This window comes from Eubalaena glacialis, chromosome 13 (assembly GCF_028564815.1).
Source record: "Eubalaena glacialis isolate mEubGla1 chromosome 13, mEubGla1.1.hap2.+ XY, whole genome shotgun sequence".
In the NCBI taxonomy this organism is placed as follows: domain Eukaryota; kingdom Metazoa; phylum Chordata; class Mammalia; order Artiodactyla; family Balaenidae; genus Eubalaena; species Eubalaena glacialis.
The window spans coordinates 17323066-17336672 of NC_083728.1; positions in this window are offsets into that span (position 1 = coordinate 17323066).

Consider the following 13607-nt stretch of genomic DNA (forward strand, 5'->3'; position numbering starts at 1 on the left):
ATCTTTACTCATATGATCTCCTTTAATCTTCCCCACACTCTTGAGAGTGGGTATGTTTATCCCTATTTCACAGATGAGGATGCGGAGACCCAGTGGGTAAATTACTGGCTGCAGGTCACATGGCTCATAAATGGTCTTGCTAGGATTTAAACTCAGGCCGGTTTACCCTATTCCAGGAAAGATTCTCTTTCCCTTACATCTCCCTGGCTTTCTCAGGAACTGGGTGTTGGAGGAGGGGTTAGGAGTTTTTCTAGGTAGGAATAACATAAGAGCTGTGCAGGACCCCGACCTCAAGAGCCAGTGATTGTGGCCCAGTGGCCCAGGGGTGGCCTGAATGGGGCAGTTGGTAGCCAGACAGTAGCTGAGCTAGAATCAAAGCACTGATGTCAACGGGGGAGCCTCTTCCCTTTCACTTTGTTTTAACTGGAGAATTTGCAGTTTGCAGATAGGAAATGATTGCCTGCCTTTCCGTCTAGACAAGCATCAGTTTGTTTAGATGTTAGTAGTTTCATTAGATGTTAGTAGTTTAGATGTTAGTAGTTTCATTAGCCCAGGGCAGTCTATTGAATGTTCTTTTTTGGTTTCTCAGGCCATGGGTCAGACAAGGCATTGCTCCCGGAAGGCAGTGCAGGAGCTGGGCCTCTTGCTCCAATGATGGCACATTTTTGAGCACTAGCTGTGTGCACAGATCTGTGCTCTGAGGGTCAGGACAAGCCCCCAGAGCTGAGCCGCTTCCAGCCCACTCAGGGAAGTGGGAGGTGGACAGCAGGGTTGGTGACTGCGCTCTATGCTTTTGCTGGGTTTTGCACTGTGCTCTGTCCCTGCATTGACCACATGCATGTCAAATGCATCTTTCCACATCTGTCTCCCCGCCAGCCTGGGAACAACCACCTCCCCCATCTCTGTAGCCCTAGCCTGTTGCACAAGGTCTGAACACAGAAATGTTTAAGGGAACGCATATACCCTCCCATATAAGGCAATTTGCTTTAAGTGTCCCATGAGCTAACCACTCCTCAATGGCTGCAGGAGTCCAGAGCAAATGAAAGCCAAACTTATGCTCCATCCCGGCCCCTTCCTCTGCTTCTCACAACCCAGGGCCTCTAAGAAGGGGTGCTCTGGTCCCCTAGCAGCCATCTCCCTTGGGACTGACAGGCAGGAGTTAGGTGTTCCCGGTTCTCCTGACCCTAATACTGTCAGACACCATCAACGCTCGGCTTTTATTTGTAAGGCGGTTGCTGAAGCAGAAGTTGAAGGAGGCAGTTGACAGTGGAGAGTGTAGCAACTCACTACTCAAAGTGTGGTCCATGGACCAGCCACACCAAAAACATCTGGGATCTTGATAGAAATGCAACCTCCCAGCACTGCCCCCAGACCTACGGAATCAGGATCCGCATGTGATCTGTGTGCACGTTAGGGATTCCTCTCTCCCATCTATGGGGATCACGTACCCCTTACCATCCTTGAGCTTGGATGAGCCCATCACCTCACATCGACCAGCGAGTGGTCATGGAGAGTTGTTGCTAAACTCACAGCCCATGCCTATGGAATGTTCTTCATCTCGTCATGCTAAGCTTCTGAAAAATTATTGAGCCAGGTGAGAGTTCCCTTCCATCTCTCTAAAGTAGATTGGGAGAAGCATCCAGTGCATTAAACCCTCTTCCTCTTCATTCAAGCCCAAGGTCATCTCTAGTCAGGATGGAGGGAGGGAGATTTTAGCTTGGACCGGATCCATTCCTCTGTATTCCCTTAAGGATGGAGACTTTCCTGCACTCACGCCCCTGCTCAGGTGATGAATTATTGAAACCTGAGAAAAGTGTATTTGGTCAGTCACATAGGCTTGGGGGGCCCCAGAGAGCAGCGCCTCAGAATAGCCGCTTTGTTTTTCTTTGAGAAGTTAGAACAAAAGAAAAACACAAAAGTAATGAATTGGCATGCCCACTGCTGGGATGATAACATTGAACATCTTGTTATATTTACTTCAAGTGTATTTTGAACAAAAGATATTTTATTTTAACATTTTAAACTTTACCCCTTTCCCAGAATCAACAACTATTGTGACTTTCATGAAGAGCTGTGTTTCCTTCTGGGCAAGCCTTTTAAAATAAACTGTCTTGAAACATTTGTATTTTTAATATACATTTATGATATATTATAAGTAATAGATACATGGCATTGTTTTGTGGGAATGCATTTCGATATTTACATAAATTTGCCCTGTGTCCCTTTACACCTTGTTTTTCGTTTTTTTTTTAAGTCTTTATTGAATTTGTTACAATATTGCTTCTGTTTTATGTTTTGATTTTTTGGCCCTGAGGCATGTGGGATCTTAGCCCCCTGACCAGGGATCGAACCTGCACCCCCTGCATTGGAAGGCAAAGTCTTAACTACTGGACCACCAGGGAAGTCCCCTACACCTTGTTTTTCACACAAGGCCACTTTTGACCTCTATTCTTGTTGGCAAATTTAGCTCTAATCCATTCATTCTAACTGCTGCAAGGTATTCTGTCATGTGGATAAGGCATGTTTTGTTTCTCATTTCCTTCTCATTGCATATTTAGATTGTTTCCAGTTTTTCACCGTAACAAACAATGCTGCAATAAGCATCCTTGCCCCAGATCTCACTGGGCACAGGTGTTTCCTTGGAGGCAGGCCATGAGAAGTGGGGATCATTTTGCTGTATAGTATGTGCACTCTCAATTTTACTTGAAAACTGGTGTTGCCAGTTTTCTCCAAAGTCACTCTAGCAATTTACATTCCCAACAGCAGCACAGAAGAGTACGATTTTCTCCACGTCCACTCCAATGCTTGGCATTGTCAGAATTTTCTACTGTTGTTAGTTCCATGGGAGAAAATGGTATACCTCTGCGGTTTTCATTTGCCAGTAGAAGTTCCCTTTTGGTTGGAAGAGGCCCTTGGCAGCGGGGGGGACGATGTCTGAGCTGAGGTCAGTAGACATAGATTCTTATACAGCTCTACTGTCAACTTGAATCAGAGCTTGGGCAAGTGCCTTCTCCTCTCTGGTTGGGCTGGATGGTCTCTAAGGGGGACATCAGAAAGTGGGTAGGACTTCTGATCCATGGCATTTGGCATCTTGAAATGACAAGACTTGCACAAGAGGGTTTCTCCACCATTTAGCACCTCTCCTAGATCCTGGGGTCACCTCTTTTTTTTCTTCCAGTTTTATTGAGTTATAATTGACGCACAGCATTGTATAAGTTTAAGGGGTACAGCCTAATGATTTGACTTAACATACATCATGAGATGATGACTGCAGGACTTCCCTGGTGGTCCAGTGCTTAAGACTCATGCTTCCAATGCAAGGGGCAGGGGAATCGATCGTTGGTCAGGGAAGTTCCGCATGCTGCACGGCTCGGCAACCCCCCTCCAAAAAAAAAAGGTGACCACAGTAAGTTTAGTGAAGACCCATCATCTCATACGGACGCAAAATTAAAGAAATAGAAAAAAATCGTTTTCCTTGTGATGAGAACTCTTAGGATTTGCTCTCTTAACAGATTTCATGTGTAACATCCAGCAGTGTTCATTATATTTGTCATGTTGTACATGACATCCCTAGTACTTATTTATCTTATAACTGGAAGTTTGTACCTTTTGACCACCTTCCTCCAACTCCCCCTCCCCCCAGTCTCCACCTCTCGTAACCACAAAAATGATCTCTTTTTCTATGAGTTTGTTTCTGAAGTATAACTGACCTACAACACTATGGTAGCTCCTGGTACACAACACAGTGATTCGATATTTCCATACATTTCAAAATGATCACCACAATAAGTCTAGTTACTATCTGGGGTCACCTCTTTGTAAATGATTCTTGAATTAGTGAAAAGGCTGCAACATGGGAGTCAGAAGAAGTAGCTTTTAGTCTAGGCGCCAGCATTTACCTCTGGGGTAGGTGCGGGTGGATGACCAGGTATTGACAGTCTGGTAGGGCTCCAGCACGTAAAAGTCTATCTGCTTCAAGACAAGAAGGCACACACTGGAGGAACCCAGGTGGTAGGTCATTTTCCTGACAGTGGCCAAGCCCTGGACTAGCTGTAAGACCCAGGCTCCAAGTACAGCTCTGGTCAAGTGTATTTCCTGAGGCTGACTCTGTTTGCTCTTGGCTCTGACTCAAATGGTTTTTGGGAAGCGGAGGAAGTAACTTCACCTGAGATTGAGTTCACCTGGCTGCTTCAGGATTGGCAGGAATTTGGCTCAAGCACCTGGAGACCTAATGGGTATGAGTGTAGAGCTGCCAGATTTATCAAATAAAAATAACGATGAATAGGACATGCTTACCAAAATGTTATCCATTATTTATCAGGAATTCAAATTTAAGCATCCTGTATTTTTAAAAAATATTTATTTATTTATTTGGCTGCACTGGGTCTTAGTTGTGGCACGTGGGATCTTTGTTGCGGCATGTGGGATCTTTAGTTGTGGCATGCAGGATCTGCAGTTGCAGCATGCGAACTCTTAGTTGTGGCATGTGGTATCTAGTTCCCTGACCTGGGATGGAACCCGGGCCCCCTGCATTGGGAGTGCGGAGCCTTAGCCACTGGACCACCAGGGAAGTCCTGGCGTCCTGTATTTTATTTGGCAACCATAGGTAGGAGGTGACAAGTCACTCAATATAAGAAATAACTGAAGATGGGGTAGTCTAACTTTCCAAGTAATGGGCATCTTTTTGCTGGAGGTATGTAAGCAGGGGTTAGATAAAGCATCAGTGGAGATTCTGTGTGTGTGATACAGTCTTGTACCCTCTGCTTCCATGCCTTCAAGGTGCTCAGTGCTGCTTGAAACAGCTTGTGGACGTCTTGGGTGGTGAGAAAAGGCAGGATATTGCCCAAGTCCTCCATGCCTCTCCTGTCCCCATATGCCAGCCATGCGGTGGCTGGGAACATCCTTCAAGCACTGTGCCACCATGGTTCTCAAAGTATGGCCCCTGGACGGGCAGCATCAGCATCACCTGGGAACGTGTTAGAAGTGCAGACTCTTTGAGCCCCACCTCAGAACGCCTGAATTAGAAACTCTGTGTCTTAACAAGCCCTCCAGAGGATGCTGATGCCTGATCAAGGTTGAGAACCATGGGAACAGAGATTGGAGTAGAAAGTTGATCTGAGATCTCAAAACCGTTGCTTTGAACTTTCCTTTTTTGGCGGTGGAGTAAAGCTGGGAATTGCATTTAGGGTGAGGGTGTGGGAGGGGAGGGGTGGCTGATGGTTTGTGGGGTGTGTTCAGCACGGAAGGGAGGGTCCTCTTTGTGATTTCCTCACATGGGAGAGGGAGGGAAGGAGGGAGGGAGAGAGAGAGAGAGAGAGAGTGGGAGGGGGGAGGGAGAGAGAGAGAGAGAGAGACAGCTGAGGGAGCTTGGTGATTGTTGTTAAAGAATTGCATTTATTTTTAAACAACACCTACTTAATTTATTTGTTTGTTTGTTTGTTTTTGGCTAAGCGGCTTGCAGGATCTTACTTGCCCTACCAGGGATTGAACCCGGGGCCCCTGCAGTGGAAGCGCAGTCCTAGCCGCTGGACCGCCAGGGAATTCCCGAATTGCATTTTTTAACAAAAGGATTTGAAAGCATTTGGGGGATCAGGTATGAAGGAGAAAACTCAGTTTATGCCTTCAAGAGCTCACAGTCAAATGGGGGAGACAGGTAGCTATAAAACAGGCTGAAACACAGGCAGCTGTGCGTGCTGTACAAACAAGGGCTGGGCGACGTGGAGGTGTGGATTAATTTTGATTAGGGCAGCATGGCGCTTCACTGAAGGTCTTTGAAAGACTGGCCCAGCCACAGGTGTGGCTTGTGTGTAGAGACAGGGGCAGCGTGGCGTGCTTGGGCAATAGGCTGCTTTTTCTCACCATCTGAGATGTCCACAGCTGTTCCAGGCTGCAGGGCGTGCCCTATCCTTGGAGGCGCGCAAGACCGTTCCAGCGCTGGATGCAAGGTCCTGCATGACCTTCCAGGGTGGATCCCTTCTGGGGTTGTCAAGCTGCTCCCAGGGTCTGCAGTGGGTCATCTGGGGTTTCTAGCTCTGGTCCCATTTGTGACCAATCCAGCTCTGTCTGTACCCCGTTCCAGCTAAGTAACTGTCCAACTATACATTATTCATGGGCAGAAAAGAGTAGCTTTATGAGGCATGCGTTAAATAAATGCAAGACAGCAAGGGAAAAGATGGACGCATCCAGCCCAAGCCCTAGGTGTTCACTAAATGTGCTTTTGTAAAGAGCAGCTTGATTCTGCTTATCTGCCTCTATTGAGGGGTTCACGGATTGTCCGGGTCACCTCGTCTCAGCCCGCGGGTCGCGGTGGGCATCCCCCGGGCAACTGTGTGGTCCCTTGCTTCTCCCAGTTCTCCCCTCTGAATATGCTGCAGAGCCAAGAGTCCTTACGTGACCTGGCTCTTGGGGGGCGGGGGGCTGGCGGGTGCTGGGTTCCCGGGCACTGTGAGCGCTGAAGCCATTTCTCTGCAACCACAGACTTGCTGCGGTTGTGAGCTGGGCCACATCTCTGGCAGCTGCCTGCTTGGCACTGGGGAACGTGGTCACACCGTCTGGCCGTCTTCACAGGCTCCATTTTGGGAATAGAAAGTTGGCACCGTTGAATCTGGCTTTGGTATTTTGTCCAGGTTGTTAACAGCCTCATAAACATCTACCCTTCTTTTTCTCCCTGGTATTTCTGGTCCATTGTCATCACCAAATACGTGAAAACTTCACTATTATGACTGCCAACTTAGTAATATCTGTCTGGCACCTACAGTGTACAAAGCACTTCCAAATACAATATCAAGGCCTCTGAATACATCAGTGTTCTTATCTGTAAAATGGCAGTAAGGACAGTTAGCCACCAGCGTAGACGTGTACTGAGAAGTAAACTAGTTAATACATGTGAAGCTCTTAGAGCAATGGCAGACAATCAGTATGAATTATTTTCACTTTTTGAAGCAGGAATGATTTCCCCCAAACAATGGAAGGGGTTCCAGTCACCTGTAGTGTATGAGGATAGAACACTGCCTGGGTGCAGGCAACAATGGGGAGCGTTATCTATAGAGAATTTAAAAACAATGATAAAACCAACAAAGCCAGTCTATTTTTTTTTTAACATCTTTATTGGAATATAATTGCTTTACAATGTTGTGTTAGTTTCTGCTGTATAACAAAGTGAATCAGCTATATATATACACATATCCCCATATCCCCTCCCTCTTGCGTCTCCCTCCCATCCTCCCTATCCCACCCCTCTAGGTGGTCACAAAGCACCGAGCTGATCTCCCAGTGCTATGCCGCTGCTTCCCACTTGCTATTTTACGTTTGGTAGTGTGTATATGTCAATGCCACTCTCTCACTTCGTCCCAGCTTACACTTCCCCCTCCCCATGTCCTCAAGTCCATTCTCTACGTCTGCATCTTTATTCCTGTCCTGCCCCTAGGTTCATCAGAACCATTTTTTTTTAGATTCCATATATATGTGTTTTTAAAAATTTTTTTTTAATTGAAGTATAGTTGATTTACAATGTTGTGTTAATTACTGCTGTACAGCGAAGTGATTCAGTTATACACATATATACATTCTTTTTTTTTTACATTCTTTTCCATTATGGTTTATCATAGGATATTGAATATAGTTCTGTGCTATACAGTAGGACCTTGTTGTTTATCCAGTCTGTTTTTCATCATCATGATACACTGGCAATTCTAAACTGTATCAAACATGCCCTCACCCTGAAATATTCAGTTGAACTGCAATCTAAATTGCTGTGTTTACCATCCAGTTTTAATATACATGCATGCTTCAAACTGACATATTTTAATCACTATCCTTTCATAAACATTGTATTTTACATGGCATTTAATCCAAAGAATTGCCTGTTATATAGTCGTCCCTCTAGATTTATGGGCTCAGCGATACATGTTCATTGTAAAAGTAAGTTCCTAATGATTCAGAATCATTCAAGTTCTCTTTGGGCCCAATTCAGGTCTCTAACGCCTGTGGTATACATATTCCTGCATTTAAACAGTTGACTCAATAATAACAGTGATAGGCCAGCAATTAAATGGTGAAAAACGCTAATGTATTACTTTAATTCTATCATTCTATGTGACCAGTTGGAGTTTTTATTTATGCTTAGAATTTAGAACAGTGAAATGGGGTATACATTGTGAGCTGGAAAAATTTGTGTTTTGTTAAGTGCTAATTTCAGTTCCTATAGTAAATATTTTATGGAATCTGAATGATATATGTAACATTGAATTTTTCCTTTATAATTGATAACTAACTGTCAGTGATTTTAAAACTAAAGAATGAATCAAAAAAGTAATTACTATTGATTATTCCATGATTATTCCTGGGAATAATTTTGCCCTAGAGTGTATGTGGAGGGTGTTAGAAATGATCCTCTGGTTACGTAGTTAGACTGACTGTATAACTGGCTCTGGTGGGTCCTTTGTACACAATAGATCTCATTGAATACACAGGGTGACCCGGAGAGAGACGGCTTATTATTCCTGGTTTATGTTTTGAATTGATCTAATTCTGCTAATGATACAGAACTCTAAACCATTGCTTGTTCTTACACTCAAATTTGCTACCATTTTGTTTCTTCCCCATAAAATGTTTTATTACAATTGTAAGCTGGAAGCCTCCCCGGGCTGTGAAACGAGATCACCCATCCTGCCCACAATTAAATGGTTTTGGCATCAGCCCCTTCTGGGCCTCTTGCTGGTGGTAAAGCCCCTCTGAAGTCCCCTCCGTTATTTCAGAGGACTTCTCTGCTGCCATCTTGTGGGTGTGGGGAGGGGTTTGGCAGGACCCTCTGTTGCTGTGGCTGCCCTACTGCTAGGGACACTGGTGAGAAGTCTGCCCTGGGGACAGGGATGTCTTTGTCACTGATGATCACAAATCCCCCTCACTGGTCTCCTGGGGTCCACACACCCCTTCACTCCCTCGGCTGAGGGTGTGGGGCCGGGGAGTTGCTCTTGCAGCCCGCAGACCCAAGCACCACTGCGGAGACCCCAGGAGCTTTTGGCTGGCCTCCACAGGGCAGGGCCAGCTCAGCCCCCAGAAGCTGGTACACCCAGGCATTCACAAGGTTTGGAGTCCCTGCCAAATTTCCTCTTTGGCCTGAGAGGGAGGGGACATCCTTTGGTTGCCCAGTCTGAGATACCCTAATATCCTGCCCTGGGATCATGGCAGAGACACCTGTGCCCTTCAGGGGAAATCCTTCCCCCATCCACAGTGGTTCGCCTGACCCCCAGCTCTGACCACGGTCACCAGGGTACTCAGCGTGTTCCCCCAAGTCAGGCTTGTTCCATCTTAAATACCGTACCACTTACGAGGTGCAAGCCCTGTGGATTCTCAGCCACCCCCAGCCCCGCCCACCTGGGCTCACCCCCCCCAGCCTTCCCTTTCTAGCCTCCTATAGCCTCCCTGGGGTGCAGGTGCAGGTGCAGGACCCTTCCCCCACAGGATCTCTGTGTTTCTCCTTCTTAATCCCAGGGGAAGATTATCTTCATGGCTGGTGGGGTGGAGGACATTTGGCCGTGCTCCTCTCACACTTCTGTTTATGTCCCCCAAGGACACAGGCTCGTGGAGACCTGAACAAGGCAGGTGTCTTGTTTCTACTTCCCTGACCTGGGTCACGTCCTGCCCCTTCTCGCAGGCAGTGAACTCAGAGTCTTGGTGGCTTGAATTGGGGTGGGAGGAGGGAAGGGGAGAAAGCAAAAGAGTGAACTACAAGGAGGAAAAATAAAACTTCAACTAATATCTCAGAAATGCTCTCCCAGTCATCCCATTGCTCACAGCCCCCGGGCTAATCCCAATTTTTTTTTTTTTTAAGGCTATAAAATGTGTTAATGTCCAATGTTGTGTAAGTTACCACAAACTCAGTGGCTTAAAACAATGCAAATTTATTCTCTTATCTGGAGGTCAGAAGTCTGAAATGGGTTTCCCTGGGCTAAAATCAAGGTGTCAGCAGGGCTGTCTTCCCTTCTGGAGGTGCTAGGGGAGAATCCCTTCCAACTTCTAGAGGCTGCCTGCATTCTTTGGCTGGAGGCTCCTTCCTCCAGCTTCAAAGCCAGCAGGGTGGAATCTTCATCTGCCTGTGATTCTGACCTCGTGGCCCTCCTGCCTCCCCTCTTCCACTAATAAGGACCCTTGGGATTACATTGGGCCCACCTGGACAATCCAGGCTCATCTTCCCATCTCATAATTCTTAACTTAATCACATCTGCAAAGTCCTTTTTGCCACGTAAGGTCGTATATTCATAGGTTCTGGGGATTAGGACGTGAACATCTTTGGGGAGCATTATTCTTCCCACCACATGCTCCATATCTCATAGGGGCATTGGAAGGGTGTGTTTGGGGGGATGTGCATGTGGGCACACAGCTGGCACATCCTAATGTGAGTTTCTTTTCCTACCTGAGGGTTGATTCTGAGGAGGAGCCTGCTTCCTGATAGGGGTCCCCTTGGAAAACACAGGTAGACCAGAAGGTGGCCCTGACCCAACTCGAGCCATCCTGTAGCAGGTGCTGTCAGTGCCCACCTCCCTCCTCAAACCCTCTCCCCAGCAGAGGTCAGGTCAACTGCAGTTTCAGTGGGCAATTCTAATCCTCAATGACGGCGTCCTACCACAAGCACAGGTGTCTCTCTGCCCGAGGTCTTTCTTGGGCTCAGCCTTTGGTGGCGCAGCCTGGCAATGCTGGGAGGTTGACCCCAGGAGTAACCCTTAACCAAGGAGGGATGGGAGTTGGTGGATGTATCCGTGTTCTGTGGCTGCTATAACAAATTTCTGTAAACTGGGTGGCATAAAACAACAGAAATTTCTTCTCTCCCAGCTCTTAAGGCCAGAAGTCTGAAATCAAATCAAGGTGTTGGCAGGGACTGGCTCCCTCCAAAGGCTCTAGGGGAGAATCCTTTCTGACTCTTTGAATTCCTGGTAGTTCCTGGTATTCCTTGGCCTGTGGCTGCATCACTCTAATCTCTGCCTTCGACTTCACATGGCCTTTTCCTTTTCTCCCTGTGCATCTAAGGATGCTTGTCATTGGATTTAGGTCCCACCTGGGTAATCCGGGGTGCTCTCATCTCAAGATCCTTAATTATGGTGACAGACACCCTTTTTCCAATTAAGGTCACATTCATAGGCTCTGAGGATTAAGATGTGGACATCTTTTTGAGGACTATCATTCAACCACGCCAGTGAATGAACACCTGGCTTCCTTGCCCCTTGGGAACACTTCTCAGGTGTGTGCTACATAACCTCGTAGAGAGTTCTGAGTGGGGTTGAGCTCCACCTGCCCAGTGACCGACCTGCTCAGTAATGTGGACTTGACTGTCTTCACTCCCCTGTCTCACTCCCCCACTCCTTCACTGTGTTTCCTTGGATCACCTCCCGAATTGACTGCCTGCACCCAAATCCTTGTCTCTGGGTCTGCTTTTGGGGAAACCCAAATTAAGACATAGCCCCTCACTTCTAAGGCCCTTGCAAGCAGCTGGAAATCACATCTCCACTGGTTCCCAGGTGTGGTTTGTTCAGGGCCATCTTGTGTTTCCCATTCCTGATTGATCTTTCTCTCAGGTACTCCCTGGTTGGTCCTCCGGTCTTCCTGGTCTGTCCTCTCCCCCATCCCATTGCCTTTGTGATTCTACAGCCTCATCTCTGTCGCCTGGAGACCCCCTGCTGATGTGCAGCCTCAGTATAGGGGAAGTAATTGCAAAGGAACCTGCTGCCTTAGATAGTGGAGAAAGAATCACAGTCAGCATGTGGCTTAATTGAATTAAAGAAAAAAAGTCCTGCCCCACCTCCGCAGTAACTCATCGCCCTTGACAGGGTGCAGGTAGAGCTCATCGCAGAAGCAAGAGTCAAGGCTGCAGGCTTGGCTCTAGGAAGCTTCTGACTCTGACAGGGGAGGAGCTGAGTGCTTGGGCCCCTGCCCAGAGCTCAGAGTCATAAGCAGTCTCCCGACCTAGGGGTGAAGAAAGGAGGGTGTTTTGTGGATGAAGAGACAAGGGCTTTGGCTCTGAGATGTAGAGCATGACCCAGGAGGAAGGTCTGACCGAGACAATCCTGTGCTTGGGGCCAGCAGGTCAAGAGAGCTGGAAAAGACTGGGGAGAGGTGGTGAGGAGGTGCTCTCACTCCTCCCAGGGAGAAGCTGACCATCCGATAGGTCATAGTCAAGAACAGTAATTGGGTCTTGGGCGCTGTGGGCAAGGCTGCAGTGGGCTGTGCCTGTCAGTCACTCCTTCTTTCCTGAGGAGGCGCTCTCAGGCCAGCACGCCCTTCCTGCCAGCTGCTGCAACGAGCCTTAAGGGAGGTACGGGCTCCACTGGTCGTGAGTCCAAGCTCTGTGCTCCAGCCTCGGGTCCTTGGATTTCTTGCTGCGTGGACTGGGCGTGGGCCCAGCTCATCACAGGAGAACATGGCATTTCCTGTTCAACTCTATTTCAACTCTGTGTATTTCAACTCTGTGAATTGACTCTCAATCATGTGAGTGCTGTGCATTCATACCTCCTAGGCTGTCTTCCAGTTGCTTCTGTAGGAAGCTCCCTCCTCTGTCACACCCTAGAAGGCTTGTGATTCACTGGGACACTTTCTCTCCATATGGTTTGAGAGGTAAAAGGAACCAGATTAGACACAATCTTGACCCAAGGCTGAGGAAGTTAAGAGCTATGGACTCCATTCAGGGGGTGCCTGGGATTCATGGAAGGTTATTGAGCTGAGGGAGCAGACAGTCAGAGTTGAGCTTTGATAAGTGAAAGAAGAGACACATGTGCACAGGACTTGATGGGGGGACAGGGTCTTAATATACTGGAAGCTGACTGTTTGATCTGAAGGCCTTTATGTGTACTATCCCTCTGCCTAGAACAGAGAGATATTTGTCCCAGTTTAAATATCACTCCTCATGAGTTCTTCCTTCTCATTTAAACGTGTTTTGCTCACTACACCCTCTTATAGCTTCCTCTGGTTTTCTTTCACAGCGTTTATTACAATTTTGAAAGTTTTGTCTTCCTAATCAGACCTTAAACTCTTTGGGGGCAGGATCCATGTTTTATTCATTTCTGTATGATGCCAAAGAAAAATTGCACTGGACAGAGTTAAATAGGCAAGGAAGACTTTATTGAAGACTATTGCAACAGGAGAGAGATTGAACTCAACTACACTGAAACAAAATGCAGGAGAGTTTTTAAGCCCTGGGGTAGGGTAACAGAAAAATAGTGGAGGCCATCGGTCTATGTGATTAGGCCGCCTGTGTCTGCTAATTGGTGCTTATCAAAGAGAAGCTCTTACCTTCCTGCAGAGACTGGGAAACAGGGGCACTGTTTTCCTTGATGACTACATTTCTAAGAGGACATTTCTGGGTTGTAAAACTGGTAAGAGGCTGGGAGAAGATTTACATCTCAAGGAGGGCAGAGAAAGAATTTACAAGGACAAGTTTTCTAAAGTAACTGCTCTAAGGAAAGAGAGTTCAGTGACATAGAGTCAGGAAGAAACTGTCTAAAGTTTGGTCAAGCTGAGAGGAATACCAAGGCCGCCTTGGGAAATGACCTCCTCCTCTATGCTACATTCCTTCCCTACAGGGACAGGCAAAGAACACAGCAAATAATAGGTGCGTT